The following is a 16,437-nucleotide window of genomic DNA, read 5'->3' as shown; positions in this document are numbered from 1 at the left end:
ACGACCAAAGATCCGGGCACCCGAAGAAGCCGCCGCTAATCTTGAAGCACGTCGCGAGGCCAAGCGAAAATGTACGCGTCGGCTGCGAGCCGATTCGGAATACCGTGCCTACAGCACTTAGCATTTCCTAGCAAAACTTAGCCAAGTCTAGTAAAACCTGGAAGAAATGCTAGGTTGATCACCAGCTGCGCTGTTTACTCCAGCCTTGCACCACTAGTGCAAGCTGCCCACGTTTTCTTTTTTTTTTTTCTCCTGGGGCTAAGAAAAGGCGCTACCGATTAGGTTAGTGATAAACTGAGAAATCATCCATAGGTTACTCCCTGGCATAGACGTCCGAAGTGGTCGTCGCTATTGAGCCACAGAAGAGCTGTTAACCTTTGTCGGCTGACTTCTGACGGGCCTCCTTCCAGAACACTTCACTCGTTAGCCATTTATAATAAAATGACTAATTGTAACGGACGCCAGCAAACGCTCACGTTCCATGAAAATGTGCCAAATATGCAGTGTAATTTAGTTTAAAGCCGCAGAATGTTCAACTCTGAAATACTGCTAGTGTGCTACAATCCCAAAAGTAGGTGTCTATGAGTCAGCTATATATCAGGCAGATAGAAACATATGGGTTTAAAGACCAAGAACTACCTTCCATATCAAAGAAGTCAAAGAATACACTAACAGATGAAGAATTGAGAAGCAGCTCTTGCTACTTATGAAGGTCACTTATGAAGGCCGCTTCCAGGAGAGAGAGAGAGATAGATTATAACAGAAAAGCTAAGATGTTGGACTTCCAAGAGAGGTGTGCAAATCTGCAAGCTTAATTGTAGTGTTCAGGTGATCGAAGCATAGCTGCAGGACGCTAATTATGGCAAGGAGGTGACCAAGGTACGTTCTTTAATTCCTTTGGACACTGTAGCTCCCTAAAAAATTTAATTGCTATAAACTGCGTCGCCTGTTATAGCGATGTTCATAAAAATTATAATGGGTCAAATGTAAGTGGTCACTGAAACAAAAGTAATTGAATTACAGTGAGCGTTACTGAGCAAACAAAGTAATCGTTAAATTACTAAAACCGTAATTGATTACATGTATTTAACTACATGTAATTCGTTAAGCACAAGTATGTCCACCTTTGGAGTTGCGCTGCTAAGCCCGAGGGCGCGGGATCGAATTCCGGCCGCGCGCGGCCGCATTTCGGTGACGGCTAAATGCAAAAACGCCCGAGTGTCGTGCATTGGATGCACGTTAAAGAACTCCAGTTGGTCGAAATTAATCTGGAGTCCCCGACTACGGCGTGCCTCATAATCATATCGTGTTTTTGGCACGTAAAACCCTAGAATTTAATTTTTAAGTCTGTCTACACTTGTTTGAGCTGCCTTTAAGCGGTTGGATCACATTCTGTCTGCTTCCTGTTCATAGTGTTATCTCTTGAAGCTCTCTCAAAATTTAGAAGTGCTTCTGCACGGATATAACCAAGCTTTGCATGAAAATGTCTGCAGTATCTTTGTTCGATTCCCTCCGTCATTATCGCTCACTTGTAGGCGCACGGAGACGAGGCGACATTTGCAAGTAAAGGTCACGGCACCTTTACAGACCCTCCTTAAACTAAATAAGGTCGGATACGTTTGAGACAGACATTGTATATCCTTGCCACCCTCTCATTCTTAATTATCTGAACTATACTGTGTGTACCTGCTAATTTTAAAATATGCAAAGATTTAAATATAGCCAATATTTATAAAATACGCCGAAGTACTGCATGAGGACGCGAAATACACTTTTGATGGCTCTTGCATGAAACAAGTCACAATATATTATGTACTTTGCCTAATTTCTTATGCCATAGAGAGCAATATTTACAAAACTTCGCAAGTAATACCTTGTACAGTGTTCTCGAAAACATCTAAATCAGCAGCTTCAGATTTTCAAATGTTTACGTAATAATTTTTTCCCAATCCTAAAGGAAGCTCCGTGACGTGTCCCATTCACTGCCGTGATCGCAGTGCTCTCAAAACTGCCGTGTATGAATGAAGAGCGCATTAAGCCTGCTGTGCAACAGCTTAAAAAGTGACAGAGCAGGGATGGAAGCGTTGGTTGCGCGATTTACGCCAGTCATGTGCATCTCTCGCTGTGGTTTATGGTAGCAATAGGCAGACCAGGCAGCAGACCAGGGTTGAATATTAATGATTCGTAAATAAATTAGGATACAAAAAATAGTGCCACTTCGTTCCTAGCACAGCCAAGAAGAACCATTTGGTCGCGTCTCCTTGAAGGGCTATATTTAACTCTGGGTTAAATTTAGCAGGGACACACAGTATAACAATTGACCGTTGCCAGAGCAGCATTTTAAACTGCGAGGACAATTATATTATGCATATGTATATGAATCGGCGCGCCACAACAACTACAAGAACTAGCTATTCTCATACAAACACAAAATAGCAATCCTACGACTTCTTCACGAACGTTAACTTCCTCTAGCCGAAGAAGGTGCACTTCTTTGCAGGGTTCATTTTAGAACCCAGCGGGCACTCGAAGGCGTTTGCGAAGGCTAAAGAGTTCCGCACAAGTTTGTTGCAGTTCGCTGAGTAGGGGTTACTGAAGCCTTCGCGGCTACACGTCATGTAACACATTGTGAGAAAGAAAACCTGTGTTTCGGTTAGGTCTTCGCTGATTTGGAGTTCGTTCTCAGCATTCTTCGAGGCATCCAGGTAGACGGAGTAGGCAATCTCCAACGCAGGGATCTCCGGGAACAAGTTTCGGTCGCTTTCCTCGCTTCTGTTGAGGCAGTTTTCTCTCGTTTCATAGACTGAGCGTGAGCTTTCGCTGAGTATTGAGCTAACCAGCTGTCCATTAGGGTGCCATTGGAGGCCCTCCCGATCTAGTGCCTTCAGCAGTTCGAAGGCAAGGGAGAATCCAATGCCACCATAGAACATGGCATTTGTGCCTTTGCTGTAGAACAGCGGGTGGGCGATGGCACCTATGGCTACGTCCACTTTGTTCACAAGGTAGTCGTACTCGAGGTAAGGTAGAGCATAGCTGTGAGGCAGACTGGACACATATGCGTAGTCTGGAGACCCCCTGATCGCCCTCAGACTCCTCATTGACCGAATCCAGTAACCGCCAAATGACTTCGCCTGATCAGGTCCAGGATAGTTCTTGTAGATCTCTTCCAAGCTTTCGTTTGTGAGGAATTTAGCCGGAGGCCAGACATTCATAGTTGCCGATAGCAGCTTCTCAGTCACAATATTCCTGCTCTCTGGGTCCAACCAGCTGGACGCGTTAACCAAGCCTATCGCCGCCGAAACCAAGCGGTTGAAGCCTCTGTCTATCAAATCGTTTTCGCTGTTCTTAATATGCAGCGTGTATCCTAGGGACAGCAGCATGAGCTTGTAGATTGCCTCAACTTGAATGCCGCAGAACGCTGGTCTCAGTCTCTCTGCTGTTGCCTGGTCTCCGTACCGCGACAGCAAGAGGCGGCTGTCGGCAACAGGGCCGTAGTGTTCAACGAATTGCCACGCCAAGTACGACAGAATCTCCTGGTTCGTGTAATTTTCGAAGAGCTCGCCTACGCTGACCAGGAACTTCACATTTGTCACGACTATTTCGTCTTCGGCGGACAGCGGAGGGCTCAGCATCGTGATGTGCTGAAGAGGCCGCAACCACCGGTGCGATGCTAAATTCGGTGTGTACGTTTGTACTTGGCTGATGGGAAACTTCGCCGCCACTCTGGGAGACACATGAATGGCCTCGTTGAGCTTCTTAAGTATACTGCCCTCTAGATTGGCTGCATCTCTCGCAAGCCGCAAGTTGTCTGGGGGGCTAGTGTTCGTGATTATCTGGTAGAACTGGCTCCAGTATGTGCTATAGCCACCCGCTCTGTTGACGCTGAGGTGATGCTTAAGGAAAAATGGCAACTGAGGAGCGGGTCTGAATTCAATGATCCAGTTACTCGTTTTCGAATTCCGGCGTGCCAAAAACACTCGCATGGAAACCCACAATTCGACACGCCAGTGGTATGCCAGCCTGATGAGCGCGCCTAGCGCGTCTACGTGCGCCCTTGGCTGTTCTGGCCAGGTCAGACTGAGGTTGTTGAGGAACTGGCGAAATTCTTCCACCCTTGACCCGTACACGGAGGTGTTGCCCATGCAGGTCTCAAACATGATCAGTGCTTTGCGGGCTATTGGGAAGATCATTGAGCCATCTCGCAGAGTTGTTTCCAAGCCGAACAGCCAAGAGTAGACCATGTCTTGCATGACGGATGTATCAAAGTCACGCAGCTCTCTCCTCTCAAGTGGTCTTGACCATTTACTACATACGTGAGCATGGAAGTCTTCGCAGGCGTCGATGCTACGATTCAATGCATTATGCAGAAGTCCTGCATGTAAGGCACAGTGTTCTGTGACACACAGCCCCCGGCCACCTCTGGTTCGCTGGCTTGAGATCACGAGAACGAGGCTCAGCGTCACGACAACGAGCAGGGTAGCTACAGCGACCATGCTGGCGACCAACGCAACGCTTGTGAGCGACCCTTTGGGGCTACTACTGAAGCGGCCGGGAGAGAATATCTGAGGAGAGCATATCTGAAAAAAAAATGGTACGGCACTAAATAAAAAAGCGAGTCTGTAAAACTTGTGTACAACGCTAGATCCTGTAAGCAATCACTTGCCGTCACTTCATAATCACTTCATAAGGAGTAACCATGCCATTGTCTATCTGCGGTAGAGGTGGCCGCATGAACTCCTAAGCGCATTTTGTAGAACCTATAGGATGTAGAGGGAGTCTCTCGGTGTCGGCAGTATCCCGTCTGCTCGGCCACAGCGCCCACGTGTATAACCTTTTTTATTTTTATTTACAGATACTGCAGGCCATTCTCGGGCCCAGGAGTGGATACTTAGGATACAAACAAGAGAAATAAATTTAAATCAAGTACTTGACATAGCTGCAAAAATATAATACACACAAAAGTGGGAAAACATGGCAATACACTGGACATAAATGACATAAATGAATGCTCGAACAAGGGAATATCATCAACTCGGAGTGTACTCCACTATTGGACTCGAATTTCAACAGAAGTTGATATTACTAATACTTTCAACAAATGATTCTAACCAGACGGAGTTTACAGCCTCCTCAGATGACATGTTCCAATAATGAATTGCGCGAGGAAATAAAGAGAACTTGTGAACATTAATGTGGCTGACTGGTTGTCTAATACGTTTACCGTGATGTGTTCTCTCTGATCGTTTGAAAGGATCCTCAAGATATCGTTCCCGTGATAGTTTAAAGTTCTCGTGATAAAGTTGGTAAATGAATGTTCATCTAGATATGATCCTGCGCTGCTCAAGCTTTTGTAGGTTGGCCCTATTACGTAAGTTGCTGGGCAAACGTAACATATTACGTAAGAGACATGGAAAAAAAATTCCCTCCCCCAGAATGGTAACCTAAGGTACTCTCACCAGATGACATCGAAAGCTTGTTCTCAACGGCAAAAAGAATTTCAGTAGAGCTTGCTGTGGGATAATTTGTGCGATCGAAAACAGTGCAAGAAAAAAACGCCGCAGTTTCGCCCAACGGGCGAAGCATTTATACCGATGGCAGAGTATTAGACAATTACACGGTGTGACGTCGGTGCTTTATCGATCATATATTATGCACTAAACATTTCTGTACCAATTAAATTATTAAGCATGGTGTCAGGCGTGCACATGCAAAGGTGAGCAGATATTTCTAGATGGCCGCAAACACTCGCTGTAACAACGCTGGCTTGATGAAAAGCGCCGGCCTCCGGGAGGGAAGACTTCGTGCTGCCTCTCACTTCAACGCGTCTCTGGAAATTCAGATTACGCCACCTATTAGGCGGGCGGAAGACAGCGCACATGAAGCGACCAGCCATCTGGGCCACCAACCATTGCACTCACCGCATATTACCTTCAAAATACTGCGCAAGCGTTGCGTAAGCGCTCAGCAGTGCGGGCAGCCATGCGCCGCCACGGCGGGCTTGAGGAGGAGGCGAGCGCTCACCTGCCTCGCTTGCGTGCGCTCTATTATTTTAAGGCCGCCCTCGTGGAGCGAATATTGGGACTCCGAGCGGCGAACTATGCTCATTGGCGAAAACCAGACGGCGGGCATCGAAAAAGTAGACGCCGCAGGCCGACCTGTCTTGACAGATATTTTCATCGGGCGAACTTCGCTGCCGCAAGCGGCAAGCGCGTGGTAGTGCACACGAACCAATCAGAAGCCACCATTTCCGACCGACTTGGCTGACGGGAATTTCTCCTCCCGACGCTTCATGCTCACGGTAGCCATGGAGTTGTTTTTCGTACCATGGCCGGCAGCTATCCGCGTTTCATCGTGTGGCATTCCGTCTGCGAGACGATGCACACTGGTCCAAGAATGAACGGCGAGCTGGTCCAAAGCCATAAAGCTCAAGGGCGAAAGCAGATCCCATCGAAATCGAAAGCCCCACGACCAGACGACAAAACGTAGCCATCGCAGACGTGCAGCTGGAGCTTCGGCCGAAGTGAAACGGGCGTACTGCTTGCACGCAGGCCAGAAGAAACAGATACGGCCATGTTACGTACACCACTTAGCACCACTCATCCAACTCTCAATCAACGTATGCAGCTGTGCACACAAGCAAGTATCTACGGGATCCGTGAAGCCGTACTTCTTTTCGATCGCATACGTCAACACAGCGATCACCCGATGTTTTGAAAAGAAAGGAGCTTTTAGCACCGACCGCAGGTTACGCATTTCTTACTGAGCCGATTCTTGTTCATAATTTGCCGAGAGTGTTAGACCAAAGGTTGCCTAACAAGCCAAGGTCCGAAAACGAAAAGTGTTGTGAAAGTATTTGAACGTGCCTCAAACGTACCATAGCGCCCTTCTGACATGCCTGTCCCCGTTGTCTTAATGCAACGGTTCCGTCTCGGCCTCCCACCCGGAAGGTTCGGGTTCGAATCCCGACTGAAGTGTGACTTTTTTTCGAAATTTACTTTTTCTTTTAATTCTGAAGTAGTGGTAACGTTAAAATCGCCCGTTTTGTCACATTCTTTTAAACTAGGCAATCTGAAAATTAGCGGGAGCTCTAGCTTAGCTGTAGAGATGTTAGCGCTTGCTTTTCCCGCATTAAACACAATTCTAGCGCACTAATTAACTTCTTCTTTCTGCGGTTTTACGTGCCAAAACCAGTTCTGATTATGAGGCACGCCGTAGTGGAGGGCTCCGGATTAATTTTGACCACCTGGGGTTCTTTAACGTGCACTACAACGCAAGCACACGGGCGTTTTTGCATTTCGCCTCCATCGAAATGCGGCCGCCGTGGCCGGGATTCGATACCGCAATCTCGTGCTCAGCAGCACAACGCCTTAGCTGACTGAGCCACCCCGGCGGGTACTAATTAACTTGCACAAATATTGTTTTTTGTACAACAGGTACGAATCTTTTCTGATAATTTTACAAAACCGTGACAGTCACGCCTCAAGCCTAGCGGTAATTACAGAGGTGCAACAACGCTCCCCGTTGAATCGTCGTCGCATGAGGGGCGGAGCACCGAAAAGGAGGCCGGGCGTCGGCCGAGGTGTTTTAATGCACGAACCATGAGGGCCGGCCTTTAGCCCGCGATCTACTATCCCTCCCTCCCCCTCCCCCCTCTTCCTTGCGAACGCTTATTCAGCACGTGAGAACGACGCGCACCGAGCCACCATCCTTCTCGGCTCACCCTCGCACGGTTTTCCTCGCGACCACGGCATACGGTGTGCGAGGCGCGATAGGGCCTTATTGCACTCGGATTCTCACGGCGACGCCGACGTCGATAATTCGCCTAGAGTGCTCATGTAATTTTTTATCGCAACAGAACTGGACCAGAAGAGACAGTCCTTTTTTTGCAGTTTTTCCTCTTTAATTAACGAGAAAAAAAAATAGAGAAGAAGTGAAGCAATCCCGCGAACAAGGAAATGAAACCACTATTGGCCGGAGAAGTTCTCTGCATGACCCTGAGAAAGCTTTTAGACGCGTTCTTTCAATGCAACTGCCTGTGCGGGTCTCGACGGTCATCCTCAGGCACAACCTGCTAATCTCGTCAGGGTTGCGAGCTGAGCAAACATACAAGAATGTTACAGCAGAAAACAACCGACACAGGTCCTCTGTGAAGCGTAGCCAGCAATTTCTCGCCTGCAGGCATGGAGGAAGGAAACCCCAGGAGAGGCCCTGGCCAGCACAAGCGTATTGGAGAAGGTGTGGCGGAAGTCACGTGCTGTTTTTCGTAAAGGAGCACTGGGATGGGTACCCCAAATGTCAACGTTGCCATGACAACCGCGCTCCTGAAGCTTCGCTGCTGCTCTCGGTCTCTGAAAAGTAAGATAAGATTTTTCCGCCGGTGTCTTTCTCGCAGCACCTTTTGTTCGCGAGAAAATCTGACTTTGGGGTTTGGTGTGTACGCTTGAAAGTGTCATTTACACGGTGTCATGAAAGAAAGTGTCATGAAACACGGTGTCATTACTGTGTTTCTTTTAAATGCGAAGCATTTCTTGGCGAGCATTTGCTACTTTGACAATATCCATCCGTCCGTCCATCCGTCCATCCGCGTCTATCTTGTCGTATCTTGTCTCTTCACGCGTGATCTGTCTTGGAGATTTCAATGCCTCCGGTATTTTGTGGCCATCTTTATCGCTCACTGGTTATGATGTGGAAATAAGCAAAGCGCTGTTAGATTTTTCATTATGTTTTGGTTTAAAACAAGTCGTTGACGCTAACACACGAGGTGCTGCAGTTGTGGATTTAGTTTTTGTTAGTCCCCGCCTTTTAGATAATGATTTCGAATGCGAAGTTACAGATGGTATTTCAGACCACAAGGCCGTTCTTGTATCCATTTCTGTTCCAGTTGGTAACAATCGTTTTGTTTATTCTACTTTTCCTGATTTTTCACGCGCCGACGACGCGTCTATTATTGATCTCTTATGCGATTCTTTTGATGATTTCGAACGGCTCAGCGAATTTAATGATGTGAACTTCTTGGTGGCCTCTTTTCAAACGATTGTGACAAGCTGCATCCAGCGCTTCGTCCCTCTGAAGACAAAAAAAGAATAATCCTCATCTGCCCTGGATTTCACGTGACATACTTCACTGGTCGCGTCGTGTTGCTAGGTTAAGGCGCTTAAAACAAAAAGGCGACCCCCTTAAAATTGCCGAATTTAATGTCGCCAAGGAGTAACTTCGCCTCAAAATTAATTCATCAAAAGACTTCTACTTCGGCGTTACATTGCATCATTTAATGAAGAGTAAGCCTCGGAAATTTTGGGCTTCAATTCTACCCAGGTCAGCCTCCACAAATACAGTTGTTATAAATAATGTACCTTCCAGTGACCCTTTAATTATCGCCACCGCACTCAACGAATATTTTCAATCAGTATTCACAACTGATAACTTCGACATACCTGCATTCATTCAGGACTCACATTATTTAATTGGCGATATTACCGTGTCTCTCGAAGGTGTTTTGAATCTAATTCTGCACTTAGAAGATAAAAAATCTTGTGGCCCTGATGGCATTAACAACGCTTTTCTTGTTAGATATTGTGCTTGGACTAACCGGTATTTGACTGTAATTTTTGAAAAGTCTTTATCTACCTCGACAGTTCCTTTGGCTTGGAAATTGGCAAAAATTCTTCCAATGCATAAATCCGGCAACAAACAGTCACAATTAAACTATCATCCGGTCTCATTAACGTCTCAATCATGTAAACTTCTTGAACGTATAATCTTTAGGCATACTATGGAGTTTCTTGAAAATAATAAAATTTTGAGTGATGCCCAGCATGGTTTTCGTCGCAGACTTGGTACTATAACTCAGCTCGTAGAATTTTCGCATGACATTTCACACGCTCTGGACAGTGGAAATCAAATTGATGCCATTTTCATAGATTTTTCCAGGGCATTTGACTATATTACACATTCAAAACTTCTCCATAAACTTCGCGCTATACTTAATAACTCATCCTTAGTTGACTGGATCGCTAGCTTTTTACATAACCGTTCCCAGTATGTGTCGTTTAATTCCTCAAACTCATCTATAGTAAATGTGTCATCCGGAGTTCCCCAGGGCTCAGTCCTGGGGCCACTTTTGTTCTTATTGTATATAAATGATTTGTCAAACTGTGTATCCGCAAAAATACGCCTTTATGCTGACGACTGCGTGCTTTATAACGTAATTAAGACGAATTCTGATCACATATCACTTAACGATTCATTTGCCCAATTTTGCAGGTGGTGCGACAAATGGCAAATGAATATAAACTTTTCAAAAACAGTCACTTTATCCTTCAGTAAGCGCACCTCTATTTCTTTGTTTAATTATTCGTTTAATGGCTCTTGCCTTGCACGGGTGTCCGAATATAAGTACCTTGGCCTCATCTTCACACCTAACATGTCGTGGTCAAGGCATATTGAATACGTATGCAATAAAGCATCAAAGAAAATAGGCTATTTAAATCGCACATTGCGAAAAGCTCCACGTGAAGCAAAGCTGCTAACATATAAATAGCTCAACCGACCCATTCTCGAATATGGCTGCCCCATCTGGAACCCTTATAACGTTTCTGACATTAACACTCTCGAATCAGTTCAAAAGAAAGCAATCCGTTTCATATGCCGCCGTTATGACAGGAACTTCTCACCCTCATCTCACCTTGTTGCACTAGGTCTACAACCTCTGTCCGAGCGACGTGATCGTGAATGTCTTAAATTGTTGCATATTCTCATTAACACCCCACGCTACTCATTAACGAACAACACTTTGTCTCCTGCTAAATTGAAACCTACAAGGAATAGCCACAAACTCAACCTTGCACCATTTCAACCACGCACTAACTTATTTAAGTACAGTTTATTTCCTCGTACGATTGAAAAATGGAACTTAGTGCCAGGTGAAACTAGGTCGTTACCTTTAGAGGAATTTTTATATCACTTAGGTTGATTCATGCTGTGTTTATGTTACTTGTATGTTTCATTTTCTAACAATGGTGATTTTCAAGGTGTTGAAGTTGAGTTGTGCAGACGAATGTTTTGATGTTGTATCTAATGTACACTCCCACTCCTGCGATAGCCCAATTGGGCTGCAGTATGTATAAATAAAGAAATAAAATAAATTTCTTACATGAATCACCGTTGTATCACCGAAGTTCCGCTGTATCACCGACCGCTGTATCACCGACCGCTGTATCACCGGCCGCTGTATCTTGAAAGCCATCTACGGCGGACTAAGTCTTTAGCCTCGGGCTGTATTTTCGCGGCTTAGGTCGCGTTGATTCGAGCGGCAGCCGAAGGTCAATAGGCTCGCTGCAGCTGCCGCGCTTACTCCCTCCAGAGTTTTGACAGTGAGTTTCCGCGGTTATCGAGTGAGATGCGCTCGTGTTTGCGTGTGGGAGTGTGACATCATGCTTGGTAGTTTAGTTAGTATGCCTATGTTTGCAAGTTTATACTGCCGATAAAACTACTATCTTCTCTTCGTATAGCTGTCCACTAATTTGCTATAGCAACCTGATCCTTCGCCTTTCAGGTGGAACTGCTACATTTTTATTAAAATAATGAACACGCTGATAACTGAGCAATTTCGTCACGATGGCTTTTACCACAAAGGTATGCTGTCTAGCCGTGGTAGTAAAAAGACAACTTATTCTCAGATTACAATAATCATGTTCTTGGCCGAAATTGTGAGTAAATATTTCATCAAATTACAAAACTTCAAGCCTCTCTAAGTATTAGTTCTTAACCGGTGCCAAATATGCAGAAAACTGACTGCTGATAATCTACTCTGGCGGCGGGTGATTGCAGCGCGGCCGCGCGGTCGCCGCATCTTAAAGGCGATCTGCAACGTGGAAAAAGTGCACGCCGTCGCGGGAATCAGCTTCAAAGCGATCTGCGATGAGGACAAAGTGCAACTAGTGCCCGTAACTACGTATGCGCTGCGTTTTCGACGTTCAGTTCGCGTTGAAGCGAGAGATGACACGAAGGTCAATTCCCTCGCTGTTGCTGTGCACATTCTCACTCCAGCGTTTTGACAGCGAGTTTCCGCGATAATCGAGTGAGATGTGTTGATGTTTACCTGTGCACGTGTGACACCGAGCTTATTAATTTAGTAAACGAATGTTTGCAAGTCTATATGGTCAATAAAACCACTATCCGTAAGTCATATAGTTGTCGACTAATTTGCTAGCGCAATCGATGCTTCGCCTTTCGGGCGAACAGCAACATTCTTTATGGGAGCCGCCGTATAGTACGCAGTAGCACTATCTATGGGCAGTCGGCATGCTGGCTTGGACGAGCACTCCGCCAGGTATATGTCAGATATATACGCTCGGCGGTAGTTTCTGGTGGTTGTTTTCGCGTCGCGGCGATCTATTTAGCAGGACTTGGCGCCTTCTACGTGTGAAGAGGTTCTGTGACACGTATTGAAACGCTTTCAGTCAGCATAGCCGGAGTTTCTGTGACCTCTAGGTGGATGCACGGAGCACCCAGCGAGCATGTGCGTGTGTTTGATTCTAGAATCAGCCTCAGAGATCACCTACGCATCTTTGAAAACTTGTTTCGCTAATGTTGCCTTACTGCAGCATTCTCACTGTAGTTATATAGCTGCGGTTTAGAGCAATGAGTAGTTACAAAACATATGACGATCCCAACGAAGTGGGTACCGTTCTGCTAGGTGATAACCCCTGCTGTTTACACTGAAAAACATTCAATTTGTCGGTACATACATTTCGCAACTACCTCTTTTGTTGGTCGAGGTTTGCGCCCACGAATAATGTAGGACGCTTTTGTACAAACAAGTTATGCATGACACTCCTGCTCCAGCGGCACTCCTCTTTCGCGCTTCCCCAAGAACACTCGGCGCCATCTAGTGCCGCCGCCGCGAAGCCTGCGCGTGGCCTCCGAAACGCATGACACGCCGGTGCGTGCGAACCCTGAGAATCGCTTCCTCGCTTTCCACACATAAGTGGCACATACTCTGTGACTCTAATTAGCGAGAGGTTCATTGAAAAGTGGCACATACGTAATGCCGTTGTGGCGCAGTCTGAAATGGCGTTAGGTTGCTGCTCTAGAGGAACCCTCGCGACGTGGGTTCCATTCCAGAAGCTCAGGATCGGAGAAATTTGGGGGTCTTTTCCGTCATTCTAGAGCGGCGCATTCCTAGTGTCACGTACCTAGTTACTCAAGTTGGCGTGAAGGACGTTCATTAAAGAGCGGCACACACCAGCTGACCCATAACCAGTGCTCCCAGTCGGCGTCCAAGATTTTCTTCGAACAGCGCTAGATACCCAGTGGCGCATCCACAGTTACCCATGTCGGCATGAAAGAGGTTCGTTGAAGACCGGCATATACGTACACATTACCACATATTCAGTGACGCAAGTTGGTCCGGGGGTTGGTTTCTAACCATGATGTCTGCGCACAGCAGCCCGATGTGCTACCCATTCGACTACGGACTACCCAATGATCCAGGTAGGCAGGAAATGATTAGATATAGACATAGGTAGATGGATACAAACTTAGATACATAGATACACACATTGGCCCCCGTAAGATGCGTGAAGTACTCCAGAATGCTGACGCGCTAATAATGCGGTTAGCATTCTTTGGGAACTTCACCCAGTTGGTGTTATACCTGTGTCTGTCTGTCCTCGGCTAACTTCTTTCACGCCAGCATGGGTCGCTGCGTAGTGGTCTAATTGGTAGAATATCGAGCGTTATGTGTTCGATATTCCAAGTTTGAAACCAACTGCGGGGCAAACTTGGGTCACTGGGTTTTCGACACTGGGCATGCGCTGCTCTTCAATGAACCTCTTTCGCGCCAACCTGGGTCTCTGAGTATGTGACAAAGTGGATGCGTCGCTCATGAATGAAACTCTTTTACTCCAACTTGGGTCACTGCGTATGTTGCACTTTGCATGTTGCGCACTTGAGTGAACTAACACATTTCACGCCAGCTTCAGTCAGGAGGTAGGTGCGCATCTTAAAGAACCTTCTTGACGCCCACTTGGTCACTTGGTATGTGTCACTGGGTATGTGCGGCTCTTGAACATAATCATTATAACATAAAAACAACATAGCACCGATTACCCACTCATCATAACACAGATGGCTAATCTCATTAACGTCGCAAAATCGTCTCCAAAGGATGGGCGTGCCACCAATTTTCTTAATTACTAATTTGTACCTATATAACACTTCTGTTTTTTTTTCTACAAATGAACCCTCTGTACTAAGAAATATAGCTGAAGTTATTTTAATTTTCCTCCGTGTGGTATAACGTTTGGGTTTTTTCAGGGTTGAAGAAAAAGCGAGAGTGACAAATGCTCGTCTTTCTGACGCATGCCATTCACGAATTAGTGTGACAGCTCTGAGATGGCCTCACCTTTATACACGGTGCCGGTATGGTATTAAAGTTAAAAGGTGGGCCAGTTGGTAAGCATTCATAATGCAAAAAGCGCGGGAAAACGACGGAAGGGGTGAAAGAACCCAGGACAAGCGCTGACTCACAACTAAGTTTACAGATACACACACCAAGGAATATGAGCGAGACAGGCCATCACACAGCAAAGCGAAGGAAAACAACCAGGACACGTGGTTACAGGGCATCTGTTGCCGTAGTCAGCTATCTAAGTACTGTAATTCCTGCTGACAAAGCGCGATTGCAGGCTGGCTAATACACCACTCGTTCTTCCGCTCTATGTTGACTGCCTCCACGGCTAATCTAGTAGATACATCAGTATGCACAAAATGGCGGTCTTCTTAAGCCGGGGCTTACACTTGCATTGTCGGCAATGCACAGACACATGCGCGTAATCATTCTTGCCTAAGGACAAGTCATGCTTCCTAAGTCTTACAATGATGCATCGGCCTACTCGCCGTGGTTGCTTAATTAATGGCTATGGTGTTGGGCTGCTGAGCACGAAGTCGCGGGATCGAATCCCGGCCATGGCGGCCGCATTTCGATGGGGGTGAAATGCGGAAACACCCGTGTAGAGGTGCACATTAAAGAACCCCAAAAACCCCATTAAAATGTTAGGCCTAACGTTAAGAGACAGGAAAAGAGCCGTGTGGATAAGAGAGCAAACGGGGATAGCTGATCTTCTAGTTGACATTAAGAGGGATAAATGGATCTGGGCAGGCCATGTAATGCGCAGGATGGATAACCGGTGGACCATTAAAGTTACATAATGGATACCAAGAGAAGGGAAGCGTAGTCGGGGACGGAAGAAAACTGGGTGGGATGATGTAGTTAGGAAATTTGCAGGCACAAGTTGGAATCAGCTAGCGCAAGACAGGGGTAATTGGAGATCGCAGGGAGAGAGGCCTTCGTCCTGCAGTGGACATAAATATAGGCTGATGATGATAAAGAACCCCAGGTGGTCCAAATTTTCCGGAATCCCCCCCCCCCCTACGGCGTGCCTCATAATCAGATTGTGGTTTTGGCACGTAAAACTCTATAATTTTTAATGCTTTTATGCACGGGCCCGTTTGCCCTATGTACACTCGCCCACACGATAAAGGGAAAGAGTACACATTAGTTCTGCAGTCTACATAATCATTGACGTCATTCACTTTGCACCCTACAGTAGAAATACGTGCTGCTCCACTGCCTCGCCTCTCGACTGCCGGACAAATAGCACTCAATTTACCACGAGCCGAAAAAAACAGCCTGCACCACATAACAGCCTGCAACGTTCTTGAGGCCGTGGGACAAGTTGTCTGCATATAGGGTACAACTACCGCATTCTTATCCCTGCTTCTTCCATCGGTGTCCTGCCTCCTCGAGTTTTTCACCCATTTATTCAACTTCTCACAGCTGCCCGTCCTAATCTACCCAGGTACCCAGCTTCCTCCAGCCTGACTACATGCCGTGCAAAGGCGCGACGCATTGCATGATATGATTTTACCGGGGCAGCCTGAAGTCCAGACAAACAAACGCCATTTTTAACTACTTTGGAATCGCCTGAGCTAAAGTTGGGAATATTTTCCTTGCTCTGCCAAGCCCCTGTTGAACTTTATACCGATGGAAGGAGCAGGAATAAGAATGCGGTAGTTATACCATATATGCACACAACTTGTCACAAGGCCTGAAGAACGTTGCAGGTCGTTATGGGGAGCAGGTTGTTTTTTTCGGCTCGTGGTAAATTGAGTGATATTTGTCCGGTAGTCGAAGGGCGAGCCAGTGGAGCGGATGGTGTATTAGCCAGCGTGCAATCGCGCTTTGTCAGCAGCAATTAAAGTGCTTAGATAGCTCGGTATGCTGACGGTATGCCGATTACCATGCCCCAATGAAAAAAAAAGTCACAGACCTGCGCGGCACACGCAGCACCGTAAGCAGGTGGAGCGGCTCAAGAGTAGCTCCAATTTGGGCACCAAAATTGCATGCCAGTAATAAAAGCTAGGGCAGCAACG

This window comes from Dermacentor silvarum, chromosome 8 (genome assembly GCF_013339745.2).
Source record: "Dermacentor silvarum isolate Dsil-2018 chromosome 8, BIME_Dsil_1.4, whole genome shotgun sequence".
NCBI classification, from domain to species: Eukaryota; Metazoa; Arthropoda; class Arachnida; order Ixodida; family Ixodidae; genus Dermacentor; species Dermacentor silvarum.
Note: the sequence above shows the minus strand (reverse complement) of the source record.